This window comes from Vipera ursinii (assembly GCF_947247035.1).
Source record: "Vipera ursinii genome assembly, chromosome: 8".
NCBI classification, from domain to species: domain Eukaryota; kingdom Metazoa; phylum Chordata; class Lepidosauria; order Squamata; family Viperidae; genus Vipera; species Vipera ursinii.
The window spans coordinates 13,382,648-13,396,785 of NC_139519.1; the positions used below are offsets into that span (position 1 = coordinate 13,382,648).

General features: G+C 41.5%; 1 long non-coding RNA gene across 1 annotated transcript; it reads right to left on the reverse strand.

Moving 5' to 3' along the window:
- Positions 1-128: 128 nt before the first annotated feature.
- Positions 129-13,019, reverse strand: LOC310643824. The gene is made up of 4 exons (XR_014493166.1): positions 12,784-13,019; positions 11,660-11,792; positions 8,612-8,684; positions 129-3,120 (listed from the first exon to the last, which is right to left on the reverse strand). It is a non-coding gene; the product is annotated as an uncharacterized lncRNA (long non-coding RNA).
- Between the last annotated feature and the right edge of the window lie 1,119 nt (positions 13,020-14,138).

A 14,138-nucleotide genomic window follows, 5' to 3' on the forward strand; every position in this document is an offset into this window, starting at 1 on the left:
AACCTCGGCTCTTTTATGACTCGTGGACTTCAACTCCCAGAATTCCTGAGCCAGCATAGCTGGCTCAGGAATTCTGGGAGTTGAAGTCTACGAGTCATAAAAGAGCCGAGGTTGCCGACCCCTGCTCAAGCCTATACACAATAATCTAGTCAACTAAAGTTCAATACTAAATTTGCCCTAGATAAGAGTCAATGGAATTTAGGAGGGGATTGGCTTGGACCATTTGTAGCAATGTAATGCACTTAACTCCGACCCCTAGTTCTGCCTGCTCTTCTCCTACAAGTTGGGGGAACAGCTGCAGTGGATTGGGGGAGGCAGATGGCAGCAGACATGAAGACTGGCATACCTCAGCCTTCGGCAACTGCTACCCTCCAGATATGTATAAAGTTCTTTTTGTTATCATTGGGCTGCATTGGCAGTGAGCCTGCCTTTTAAAAGAAATCAATTCATTTAACAGACTGAATCTTGAAAGGAAAACCTTAGCAGAAGAGCAGGGGGAAAATGTTTTTGTATTCATTTTATTACTAGCAACTGTCAACCTCCTATCAAGAGGTCAAAAGAGATGGCAGGATCAAATTTTAGTACACAATTCATATACTAGATTCCCAACATCCCTTTTTCCCCCCCAAAGGCAACCCCCCACCCACCCAACAACTTGGGATATAGAAGGCGGCATGCCATCAACTTTTACTTTTCTCATACCCCCTTCTAGAAAACACTTTCCCCCTGTTAATTTGGGTGAATAGCCTTTCCCAAAGAGAGGGACATGCAGCTTGTGAAATTCCCAGCAACCCAACATCTTTGGAGGCTGGGGCAGGCTGGTTCTTGATCGAGTGTCCCACAGGGATGATTGGGATCTGTGTCTTTCTGGAAGGAAGAATAGCTTGCCCACCTTTGCAGATAACTAGTTGCGCTGTTCCTTCACCCCACTTTTGGGAGATGGAGAAGTGACCTACCACAGCTGTCAGCCTTGGCTTCTTTTCCATCTTCCGTCACTGCCAAACCAGATTGGGAAGTAGAAAATCCAAGTTTTTCTGGCAACTTCTGTCCACAGCAAGTCTGTCTGCTGCTACGGTGTTTCTCAAAGACAGCTGCTGCTTAGCCCAGCCTAGTAGCTAACCGGCGCCTTGCATTTTGCCCCTTTTTGTGAATGGGCAAATGTTGGCCATGGAGTGGAAGACAAAATGTGTGTCTGTCTGCTTTTATTTTATGTGCAGCAGAAGAAGGTGGCTGAAGTTGCCTTAAACTGTTGCATTTTATGTGTTCTCATATTTGGTGTTCTAGCCGGCTATTTGCCCTTTTTCAGGATACTCTAATCCTTTCTAGTTTTCCTTGGGGTTTTTTTCTTATTTGTTGTCCCTAGCATTCAATTAGCATCCCACTATCGTTGCTTCTCCCTTTACTTGCTTGATAAATGTACAGCCAGCGACCCAATACAACAGTCCAGAAGAAGGAGCTGCTTACAGAAAGAAAGTAGTGATGAGATTCTAGCAACCCTGTGTAAAAAAAAAGAATAAAAAAAGAGGAAAAAATGTAGAAGGTTGGCACTCTTAACAGCCAACCTGGAATCTACTAACTGCAGTTGCAATTGAGCAAAACTTTGCTACAATCCTGGAAATTTCAGCAGAGACGTCAGCAAGTAAGAAAGAAATTTTAGTTTTAAACCTGGCTGCACCGTGAAGTAAAATATGATTTACCAATTTCAGTTGTAGACTTGGAATCAATGCAAGAATGTCCTGCTTGATGGATGTTTTGTATAAGCCTTATTATGATCTTAAGCCAGCCTTTATACATAAAATACATAAAAGAGATGTTATTATACCTCTCCTTGATCAGTACTGACACTGCTATTAAACTTTGTCAACCCAGACTGCAATTTTTCAGAGGATCTTCATTGACTTTAATGTAACCTTTAAAGATTTGTCCTTTCCCACCCACCCCCACAAACCTTGATGCTCTGCCCCTCTGCAAATATTTATTTGTGTGCAGTTTTTGGCTACTGTTTTGGCTACTTAACGATCTACCTTTGTCTAAAAGATCTGGAAAGAGTAGGACAAGTAAAATGAAAAGGTCTGCACCAGAGACAGCCTAATTCTTAATTAAATGATTCAGAAGCCAAATATGTAACATTTCAAACTAATTCCTGGAGGCATCCAGTTAGCTAAAACAACACCCAGGACAACAGGGATTTTCAAATGAGCCTTTTTTTTAAAAAACAACAACAACGGTTTGCATTGTAAGAATTTATACTGCCCATATTAACTAGATTTGCACATTACATTAAATTGTGGTTTACTGAACCATGGTTTGTCTAATAAATCATGATTTGTTGTGGCTGAATTCAAACATGCTAAACTAAAGCCAAAAGCTTAATGTGACCTTAACAAAGGGCAGTAGAGTCCTTTTGTCTGCAGAAGCGTCTATGTTTTTCTTCCTTGGCTTTTCCTGCTTAGAGATTAAAAGTAAAATCCCCAAAAGTAGAACAGACTGAGCTAGATGGAAGAGGGTGATCTGAGATAGATGTTTTTTCCTGTCTTCTTCAGCTGGAGAATCCCATCATCCTCATCCAGGAAAGATCTGCCTGACCTAATGCAGTACAAATCTGCTCCATGTTCTGCATCTGAAGGCAGCTTTCTGACAGCCCTTCATCCTCTCTCTTCCTCACTAAAAACAAAAATTGCCCTTTCCAGCGTTTCCCCCCCCATTTGGTTTAGGTTCCAGTATGGATGTTTATCAAGGGAATTCAAGCCTGCACAAATTATATCAGTTTTGCATTTCCTTCTGAAGTCTACATCTCTGCTCTAGTCAAGATCAATGGTGGATTTTATTAAAAATTGTCCATTTGCCCCGTTCGGATTTTATTAAAACTGTAATGGCAGTAAGATGAGTTATGTGTAGCATTTCATTTCGTGCAATAATTGCCATCGAGTGACTATTTCTAGAAAATGTGACTGATCCAATAAACCATGGTTAACAAAACTCACACAGCACGGGGCATGCATTCTGTCTGCAAAGTGATGTCTTCTTCCAGGTCTGTCCATTTAGTCCAGTCTTGTATATCACTTCATTGCAGGATTTCTTGAGGGTTCAGACTGAAGGGAAGGCATCAAAATTGGGGAGCTGGGCAGGCAAAAAAAGATTCTCTACTAATTCTGCAAGTTAATCACCACCGTCCAAGATTAGATGCGTCCAAGCGATACAAAAATTCAGAGTTCTCTTAGGAGTAAACTATAAATGTCATGCAGGTGACTTAAGTGTAGATTTACTTGATCGATAGTGCTTTTTCGCCACTTAAGCATCTTACACGAGGATCTCCTTCCATTTTTCATCCACGCAACAGGAAGGCTGGGAAGAAAGCTGAGTTGAGAGTGACTAGCTCAAAATTCAACCAGTGAATTTTCATGACTGAGTGAAGATTTACATCCAGGTCTGCTTCATCCTATTCCAGTACCTAAATTTCTGCATTTCACTGGTCCTCACAAATATAGGAACAGTAGGCTCCCTGCTCTGTTGTATATATGTGTGTATTTGCTAAATTCCTCCCACCTGTTGATTTTTTTTTCATGCCAAACTTCACTTTCTAATCTCACTGTACTTTAGTCCAATATATGAATCTTGCCAATGTAACTCAGAATGATGGGTGAATCAGAGCGGCATTATTGGTTTAATGTTTGCTCCAGTCTTTTAAGCTTGGTTTCTTTAGCACCGCCCACCCCCCAAGAGATTTTAATGCTGACTGTTGAATTATTCACACAGTGACCACGTTATTTTAATGTTACAGTTTGTTTTAAATTGTGTAATCTATTTTCCTAATCTTGTTCTGGCCTAGTCTACCAAATAACAGATGTGATCCGAAGCCTCTTTATGGGAAAGTCAAACCTAAGCTGGAATGAAATTAGCGACCTTTCTCTGCAAAGAGCTTTCTTTTACAATACTGTATTCCATGAAAATGTTTGTGGAATTCTCAAAGTATTTCCTTTAGATTCAAAATCACCTACTGTACCTTTGGCAAATGTGCTATTCCATATCTTCTAAGACACGTACCCTATTATACAGCACATTACAGTACATTACAATATTAAAAAGGTAAAGGTAAAGGTTCCCCCGCACATGCGTGCTAGTTGTTTCCAACTCTAGGGGCTCATCTCCGTTTCAAAGCCGAAGAGCCAGCGCTTGTCCGAGGACGTCTCCGTGGTCATGTGGCCGGCATGACTAGACGCCAAAGGCGCAGAGATCGCTGTTACCTTCCCACCATAGTGGTCCCTATTTTTCTACTTCCATTTTTACGTGCTTTCGAACTGCTAGGTTGGCAGGAGCTGGGACGAGTAACAGGCACTCACTTTGCTATGCGGCACTCGGGATTCGACCTGCCAAACTGCCGACCATTTGATCGACAAGCTCAGCGTCCTAACCCACTGAGCCACAGCGTCCCTTATTAATATTATTATTATAAATGACTGGTATATGGTGGCTGAAAATAGCATTCCAAAGCCACTTAAAGTGCATTATCTGGAAACACCCGGCACTACATGGCAGGTATGCAAAGCCTGTCCCCTAGTCCTCTGAGCTACAAGTGACACATATGTGAACCCCATGACACACATCATCAAGCATTTCCTCCTGGTGTAATAAAAGGCTAAGATGCTTGTAGATTTTGCAACACTCTGATAATCATCTTTTTTTTTCTCCCTGAAGAAAAAAATTAGGAGAAGGGGATTGGGAGAGGAGGTGGGAGAAGGTCATGAAGTCAACCATGATTCAGGTTCTGCCAAAAAGAATTAATAGTGAAGATAAACCAGGTCTTCCCATAAATGTAACAGTACTCAAGCAACAGCAGCAACAACAACATCAAAGACACAGGAGGAAGAGAAACGTGGAAAAAAGGAAGATGGAAAAAAGCAGATGGGATGGTGGTCAGGATCAAACTGTTTGAATAAAAGCATGTCAGGCAGGTAATCCCCACATTACTAAAAGGTAAAACTAGCAATTCTCAAGAGTGTTTTAGTTTTAAGATAAACAAGCTAGTAACTTCATTTGCAAAACACGCCAAGTTAAGTTAAGTTCTTGAGTTTATTTTGGTACCTAAAATTCTTGGCTGATCCCTGAGAATTGAAGCGGTTAAGTCTGAGCTCAATTGTCCATATTCTGCAGCTTCCAGATTAACTTCTTTAATCTGCCAAATGCAGAACTGTTTTGGACAACTGCTTAAAATTGACCTTGTATTGCAATATATTTTTGGGACTGCAAAGTTAGACTAGGTATTATATTATCCTGGTGCTTCTCCAATTAAATTAGCTATTAAGAGTTCTTCCATAATGTGCACATTTTGTCATCAATGGTCTGGTTTGGAAGTCCCGTCCTCTCAAAAAAAAAATTATTGGGCTCAGGATTCTTTAATTTAAATTTATCTTTTACAAATGAACAAAAGTATCTTGCTAGCCCAAAGAGGGGAGTTGTGTATACTTTGAAAGGGTTTTAGAAGAAAGTGATAAGATTTGTAGGGGCATGTTGGTTCCTTAGTATTTGTTAAAACAAGCCCCTCTTTTTCCAGGCTTCTGTGGGACTGGAAAAAAAAGATGCTGCTGGTTTAATTAATCTGATCATTAAAACATCATGTCTTTAATTCTACTGCTGCCTCTTTTTAATCTACTGAGAACATCTGCCTGAAATAATAGATTTTCCTGGCTTCCACGAAAAAGATGAATAATGAGAATGAATTATTGTAGTCACCACTTTAACTATGCACATCAAATAAAACTGGAGCTAATTTTTTCTCTCATTTTTCTCCAGAAATCCAACTGATAACATCCTTAGATGGGGAGGGAGAAGCAAAAATGGAACAACTGTAAACACACACACAAAAAAGGCAGGCAGACTGGAAAAAAATATCTTTTTTTAAAAAAAGCTGGAGTTTGACAGATTTGAACGCCACTGTAAGCTTACATTCTTAGTGTGAAGTTTGGTTACTCCAAGAGAGTGTTAGAATACACACAAAAATTTCTTCCACCCCACAACACCTCATCCTTTCTGTAAAACACAGAGGCAGCATGTACACTGAAAATATCAAGACAGCTTTCTGTCTCCATGCTTACACCAAGAATGTTATCTCTAAAGTTTATCCTGGTAATCTTGCTTATGCTCCCAAGATCCAGCTGCCATATTTGGAATTTGGAAGGGTAGCATCACTTTGGCCTGAAATTCTCTTGGTCCCTATTACACAATTCAGCCCCCCCCCCCCGCCTCCTTTCTAAATAGTCTGTGCCAGGTTCTTCCTGCCCTATTTAGGATAGAAAAAGAACCACATTATTGCCTGGGCCTTTTTTATTGTCTGAATACTGCTGACTTTAAGCAGCAGTTCAGAATCTTCCACTGGCAGAAAATGCTGACTTCTTAGGTATAGATGACCTCAAGAGTTTTATAAAGTGTTTCAAAAAGCACAGGTCCTATATGGAGTCCATTGGTGCTTGGATCCAGTTCAGGGGATAGTTTTCACTTCCATCCTCGTTCATCTTGAAGGAGGTGTTCCAATCCCAGACAATTTAAGGGTTTTTAAACACTCTGAATATCTCCTTCAGTGTGAGCCTGTAGTAGCTCTACTAAAGTCATAGTTCCGGTCCTTGGAACACACGAGGACCACTCCCAGGAAGAAACTTTCTGAAATACATATGGAAAGCTTTGCCTTCCAACTGCTGCTATCCTTATTAGCCCATCCAACACATTTCTAGCCAATGCATAGTTGGCATCCATGGGAAAGTCTTATTACGCACATAGAGACAGAGATGGGGCTACTTTGACCTTTCAGATGTTCTTGAACAGTTCTCAGCATCATCACCGGCTATGTTGGCTGCTATGAATCAAGTATTGGCAACATTTAGAGAGCCACAGCTTCCTTCACAAAGTGATAAATCCTGTTGGTGGTGAGTTCAGGAAAGCATCAGCATGATCTGAACTTTTGCTGGCCAATTGGAAATGGAAGAGAGAAGGACATGGAAGTGGAGATGGGCAGCCCACCTAGGACACAGTCAGCTGTGACTGATTAATAAATAACCATCAATAGCTTGCAGGAAAAGAGAAGGACTTAGAAGGAGTAAGGCGTTTGAGAGATCAGCAGTTGACCTGGACCAAAAGTGCAAGGCTTTTAGATCAGGATACTAAGCTTGGTATCTACTTATATTTGACTTCAGCACAGTTTTCCTGTGACAGCACCAATTCCCTTGTCCCCATGACAGTCCTTGGCTGCACCCTAGCTCATGAACCATTAAGATGTTATTGGCTCTCCTGATATTAAAGTAGAATCTTCTCCTTATTACCGTTTCCTTGATGGACCAGGTCAATATTTAACATCTGTTATGCTTTATCAAAAAAGGGACATGGTGGCTCAGTGGGTTAGGATGCTGAGCTTGTCGATCAGAAGGTCGGCAGTTTGGCGGGTCGAATCCCGAGTGCTGCATAACAGAGTGAGCGCCTGTTACTCGTCTCAGCTTCTGCCAACCTAGCAGTTTGAAAGCACGTAAAAATGCAAGTAGAAAAATAGGGACCACTCCGGTGGGAAGGTAACAGCGTTCCGTGCGCCTTTGGCGTCTAGTCATGCCGGCCACATGACCACGGAGACGTCCTCAGACAAGCGCTGGCTCTTCGGCTTTGAAACGGAGATGAGCACCGGCCCCTAGAGTCAGAAACGACTAGCACACATGTGCGGGGGAACCTTTACCTTTACCTATGCTTTATCACATTTTAATTTGAAGATGAAGTAAGAGGATCCTAATGAGTGTGATGTTCTTGGGGAATGTTAGGCTAGATCAGGGGTATCAAACTGTCGGCCCATGGGCTGGATGCATCGTAGCGAAACCGTGCCCATCCCATTGCTGGCAATGGCAAAAAAGTCGCAATACGTCACATGACATTGCGAGTTTGACACCCCTGGGCTAGATGGACCTGCTTCTCTGCTCATCAGCAAGTGCCCCTCCCCTACATTTTGTTTCTTTCCATGCTCATTTTTTTCCTTCTATCCTTTCTGCTTTTGACGCCCACTTCTCCCTAGGCTTCCAAGAGGCCAGGAGAAGACAACACACTTTCCCTCTTTTACCTGGGAAGGAGGTAAGGAGTCAGTTTGCACCTTTCCACACTACAGTCTCCATGAAAATAATGAAAATAGTGCTTTCCCTCTTATCGTCAATTTCAATCCACCACTTCTTGAAGTATAGATAGTCCCCATTCAGTGACGACCCCTGGAACTGATAATTTGGTCATCGTGGAAGCAGTTGCTAAGTGAAGCCACAACGGTGCTTGTGATCTTACCTCAGCTTTCTTTTGCTTTCTGGACCTGTGAAGGTCCTAAATGTGAGGATTGGTCACAAAGTTGCTTTTTCGTCTCCGTCATAACTGGAAAAAAGGACTACTTGCAGGAATCTCTTTGCCCAAGAACTCACCGGTTTCGACATGCTGGTTCTACACAGAAGAATCCACAGATCCAAGCTAGTTTCAGTCATGACAGGGTCTGCCCCCTTTCTCCCTGAGCCTGTTCCTTCCCTCCTGTTATCTTATTTTAACTTGGGAAATGCCCAAGTAGGGCAGACAAATGAGACAGGAAGAAGGTGGAAATGAGACTCACCCATTTCTGCTGCAAAGCCTTGATTGGCGGATCTTCTGGGCTGCTGACAATTGACAGGGGACAACTGAAGAGCCTGTGGGGAAAACCAAGGCAGTTGACTCAGAACAGATGCAACAGAATGTCAATCCTTTGAGGCAGATTTCCGTAGGTTAGGAAGCCAAAGCTGTGACTGCTAAGACAACTTTTATTACAAGATTACAGTAACAGAAACTTGTAGATCTGAGCACGCTTCCTTCCCCCCCCCCACACTCCTTTATTTTCACAATAGTAGAGAGGGTCAAGACTGAAACTCTTCCTTGGGTTACAATTTTGCTTTGGATTCACATTTCTATTTTCTGACTGTGGTCTTGGATGTAGTTCTTCCGCCTGTTCCTCAAGGTTATTGCTGCTTCCCATTGCACAGAGGCAGGATAGCGATGGGATTCCACCCCCACTCCATCACTATGATGGGAGTGAATGGATAACACATCAATTCAGTTTTGGGGGACACCTTCAGAGGATTAGAAACAAGAGGAGGATGAGGGCGAAGGTTCGTGCTCCGAGCTTGTGGGTTGGTTTCTGAATGTTTCATTACCAGGTCACAAGAGGAGTATCTAATCTAGTTATCCCAAGGACAAGAAGGATTTCTCCAAGCTGCCCTTCCTGACTGATATCTAGTAGGAAAAAAAATGTCCATTTTGTTCATTCAGGATCCTATCCCCATCCAAACAGCTAAGAAGGGTGTCCCTTTTCAGACTGGTTGGTTGACCACACATGATCCAGGGAGTGTCACTCACACAAAATGGCATGAGGGATTGTCCACATATATGGAAGTATTCCTTTACGGGGATCTCATGACATGTCTAAGCTAAATAAATTTCTTCCAGAAGCGACTTCCGGTGGCTCCGCGGCGACGGAGGGAGCCTTCCCGGGCTGCCCGCGGCTCAGCTGGTGCTTTTTCGCCCGAAACAGCGCCGATCAGCTGTTCGGGCGAATCTGAAGCCCCCTCCTCGGGAGAAGAGGAGGGGGTGAGCCCCCAGGTGGGGGTTGAGTTCTCCGGGGCCGCCTGAGCTTGGAGCTTGGGCGGCTGAAGGATTGAACTCCCCCGTAGCCTGGGCTGCTCCCAGCTGACCAGCGTCTCTGCTAATGGAGCAGAGCCAGGCGTCTGCGACCATCCCTGTTTGAAGGAGAGACTATGAAAGGGAAAGAGCAGGCAGAGCAGTACAAGAGGGAAAGATGAAGAGATGAAGAAGATTTTATTTTACTCTCAAGCTTGATGGACTTTGCTTAAAACTTAAAGTGAAAGTGCGTCACAATTGTAAGTAAAAGATGGCGGCTAAACCTCCCCCTAGAACTTTTCGGAGTGCTGGAAATTCTCCGGTGCAACAACAATCATTGCTGCAGGCGTTGCATTCTCCTGATGTATTGACATCGAAGGATCTTGAAAAACATACCCAGTTAATTTTGGAGTCAATGGGTGTTAAATTTCTACAGATGGAGGAGAAATTGGAGAAATTGGAGCAGAGAATGGAAGAAAGGATGGAACAGAAACTTAGAGAAATGAAGGTAGACATTTTGTCCTCAGTGCAAAAAGTTGTTAAATGTGTGGAGGTGCTGGATGATCAAGTGCAAGACTTGATTCAAAAGAATGCTTTATTAGAAGCAAAAGTATTGGAAATTGAAGATTTAAAAGACAAAATCGACAGTGAACAGAGCTTGGCCCAATTTTACAAGATGCAGTTTGCTGTGAGAATTAGAGGCCTAAAAGAGAATATTAAGGAAGATTTAAAGCAGCTGGTTTCTGAGGCTTTTGAGGGAGTATTGAACCATCCAGCATCTGAATTAAAACAAGGTATGGACAAAGTGTTTCGTGTGAATTCGTGGATTGCTAAACAGAGAAAGTTGCCTAGAGATGTGGTGGTTTATTTTGTAAAAAGGGAAATTAGAGATGAAGTTATACAAGCTGCCTACGATACCAAAGTTGTGATTGCTGGTCAACAAGTTTTGGTTCTAAAAGAAATTCCTCCAAAGATTTTAAAGAGAAGGAAGGATTTTATATTTCTTGTGCAAGAGCTCAAGCAAAGAGATATAAGGTTCAGATGGGAGATCCCAGCTGGGTTGAGCTTCATGTATGATGGCAAAAGGTACTGTTTGAGTAATGTGAAGCAAGCGCATGATTTTTATAATAATGTTTTGAAAGTAACCCCATCAACACTTCTGGAAGCTGCAGAGGGATCTGGAGAAGGAGAACATCAAGAGGATGAAGATGCACAGATAGACGAGAAGGGTACAGGAGGAGTTCAAGCTGTAACTCTTTTGGATGATCTTAGAGAACAGAGGGTGACGCGTGCTGCCTTAAAATGCTCAAAAAAGAAAAAAAAATAGGACCAGTAGAAATCTATGGAACTTCCACAAAATATTTATAGTTAAGTGGTAGTTGTGTTTTTTAAAAGTTTTGGGATGTTATTTATGGTAATAGATTTTTTTTTTTTTTAATTTGGAATTAATGGACAACTTACTACAGAGGAAGAGGAAGAAAGTTTTGTGGGTTAATGTGGGTTAATTTGTGTAAGAACTATTTATTAATGTGCAAATGAGAATATGTTAAGGTAATAGTGAATTGTGGAAGAACATAGATGGGAATGATGCTAGTTCTCTTTTATTTTAGTTTTTTTTATATATTTAGTATTATTAAGGATTGGTTTACTATATACAAGCTAGAGGGTGATGGATTTTAGAGTTTATAATTGTTAGTATATGATTGTTTATGATTGCCTTTTAGATATATACCTTGTATTTTGCTCTGGGAAGTCGGGGGGGGGGGGAGGGGGGAGGAGGGGAAGTGGAGGGGGGGAGGTAGGGGAGGGAGGAGGGGGAGGGGGAGGGGGGGAGATAGGGGGGAGGTAGGGAGGGGAGGAGGGAGGGGGAAGGGGGGTTTTTGTAAAGGAAAATTGTATTTTATAAAACTTTTCAATAAAAAAAAAAAAAAAAAAAAAAAATTTCTTCCAGAAGCCAAACTTTCTCTCACATAGATCCAAAGTTGTGAAATGCCTTTCCAAGAGGAATTACCTGTCTATGCCATGATTTGTCTTTCCGAAGGCAATCCTTCAGCATGTTCCTTCTCCTTGGAATTTTACTAATTGATTTACTAGATCCCAACACTCATGTTTGGCACATCTGCCTGCCTGGATGGAAAAATGACCTGAGGAGAAGGGAAAGCAGAGAAGATTGCTTAATTACTTCCCTTTCTCGCATTTATTTCACAAAACTGTCCTCTTCAATTGCATGTCTCTGCTCAGAAAAAGTATCCCATGTTCTTTTTTTTAACAGTTGGAAGGGGGCCAAGAAGGAACTTTTCCAACCAGAAAACATGCAGGAGAAAAAGGATTAAATCAGATTTCTTAACAAGCACAGAAAAGTTACTCCTCTGATTGTCTCCCTAGCTTATTAGAAACTGGCAGAAGAGAAATAAGTTTGCTTCTGTTTAAATTTATTTACTAGACTTTATATGCCATTCCTTTCCAGCGGAACTTTGAACAGTTTATATTCTTTTCTTTTAACAGGCATAGTAATATAGTAAATCAATATAACAAAAGAGGAATAGAGTCGAGTGGAATGGAGTGGAGTGGAGTGAAATAGAATGGAACAGAACAGAAGAGAAAATGGAATGGAATGGAATAGAATAGAATAGAATAGAATAGAATAGAATAGAATAGAATAGAATAGAATAGAATAGAATAGAATAGAATAGAATAGAATGGAATGGAATGGAATGGAATGGAATGGAATGGAATGGAATGGAATGGAATGGAATGGAATAGAAAATATGGAATGGAATAGAATAGAAAATATGGAATGGAATGGAATGGAATGGAATGGAATGGAATAGAATAGAATAGAATAGAATAGAATAGAATAGAATAGAATAGAATAGAATAGAATAGAATAGAATAGAATAGAATAGAATAGAATAGAATAGAATAGAATGGAATGGAATGGAATGGAATGGAATGGAATGGAATGGAATGGAATGGAATGGAATGGAGTGGAATGGAGTGGAGTGGAGTGGTGTAGAGTAGAACAGAACAGAACAGAAAAGAACAGAATAGAATAGGTTTATTTGACCAGGTGTGATTAGACACACAAGAATAAGTCCCTTCAGTTTTCTTGACAAGATTTCAGAAGCAGCTTACCTTTGCTGCCTTCTTCCTACACTGAGAGAGAAGGTCCGGCCCAAGGTCACCCAGCTGGCTTCATGCCTAAGGCAGAACTAGAACTCACAGTCTCCTGGTTTCTAGGAAAATGCCTTAACCACTACCCAAACTGGCTCACTTTTTTTAATTAATCTTAAATAATAGCGATGTTTAACGGAACAACAGAATATACATTAGAATAAGCAAATAAATGTTGAGGAGAGATTGAGACTGGATTAACTGTTCTTCTTTTCCTCTTTTCTCGCTCCAGGTGCAGATTTTGGAATAAAAAGTAATAGGTCCTTCCTGGATATTTAGTCTTTATTGGTCCTTAACGAATGCCTGCACTTTGTGGCTGAGATTTCTGTTGACTTGTGCTCCTTTGGCATACTGCCTTTGGAGAACTGGATTTCTCCTTCCTTTCTTGGCTCCCCGATTTGCTGTCTCCACAGGTATGTCAACATTTAGCCAGAATGAGTTAAAGTCAAGTGTGGGTCACTTCTTCAATTGCTGTTTTTGGCTTGATTTGTTCACTTGTGAAAGGGAGAAAACAAGAAAACATTGTTTCCGTCATCTACTGAGAAGCTCGGAAGAACCAGTTTCGCACACTTTCTGATTGATTCCTGACCTGTGTGCATATTTGCCTTCGTGAAACTTAAGCCTCAGATTGTTTATCACTGGGAGACTAATTTGGTGTGTTTGAGGCCCTTCAGACTTTGATGAAATTGCTGGTCAATGGCAAACTTTTCCCACCCTACATAGAAATTATTTCTTTATTTCTCCTTTCATTCAGGGCAACCAAATCTCTGCTCTGGTGGCTTCATGTCTTAATTTTTGGCTAAGCCTGTTTGGTTTCTCAGATAATACTCACTGATTTCACATTATTCTGGTCATCTTTGGCTCTTCCGAATTTGTGGGGGGGGGGGGGAGAGGGGGGAAGCAGCAACTCTTAGTCCCACTTCAGCTCTTTTTCATGTTTCCAGTTGGGATCAGCTGCAGACCCTGTAGATTCAGAAGAAGTGAACAAGGTAGGTGTCCTAGAGGTGGATCTGTTGGTGTAGGAGGGACAGAAACATGATTTTGAATTCCCTGAATTTTCACAGCTAACCTATTATTTATATTATGCTAGTCCCATGCTAGCTACTATGCAGTCTTCCTGTAAACAAATCCTGCCCTCTCCTGAGCATTTAAAGTTCCTGCCAGGTTTTTAAATGGTGCTGTCACTAAGAGTGTATAAGCCCTTTGTTAGTCATCTAACAGTAAGCCACTACATGATTAGGTACTTGACAAGTATGAAACTGACTCAGGTATTTCAAAATGCACTTTAATATCACCCTGGAATAAAGCACAGCAAA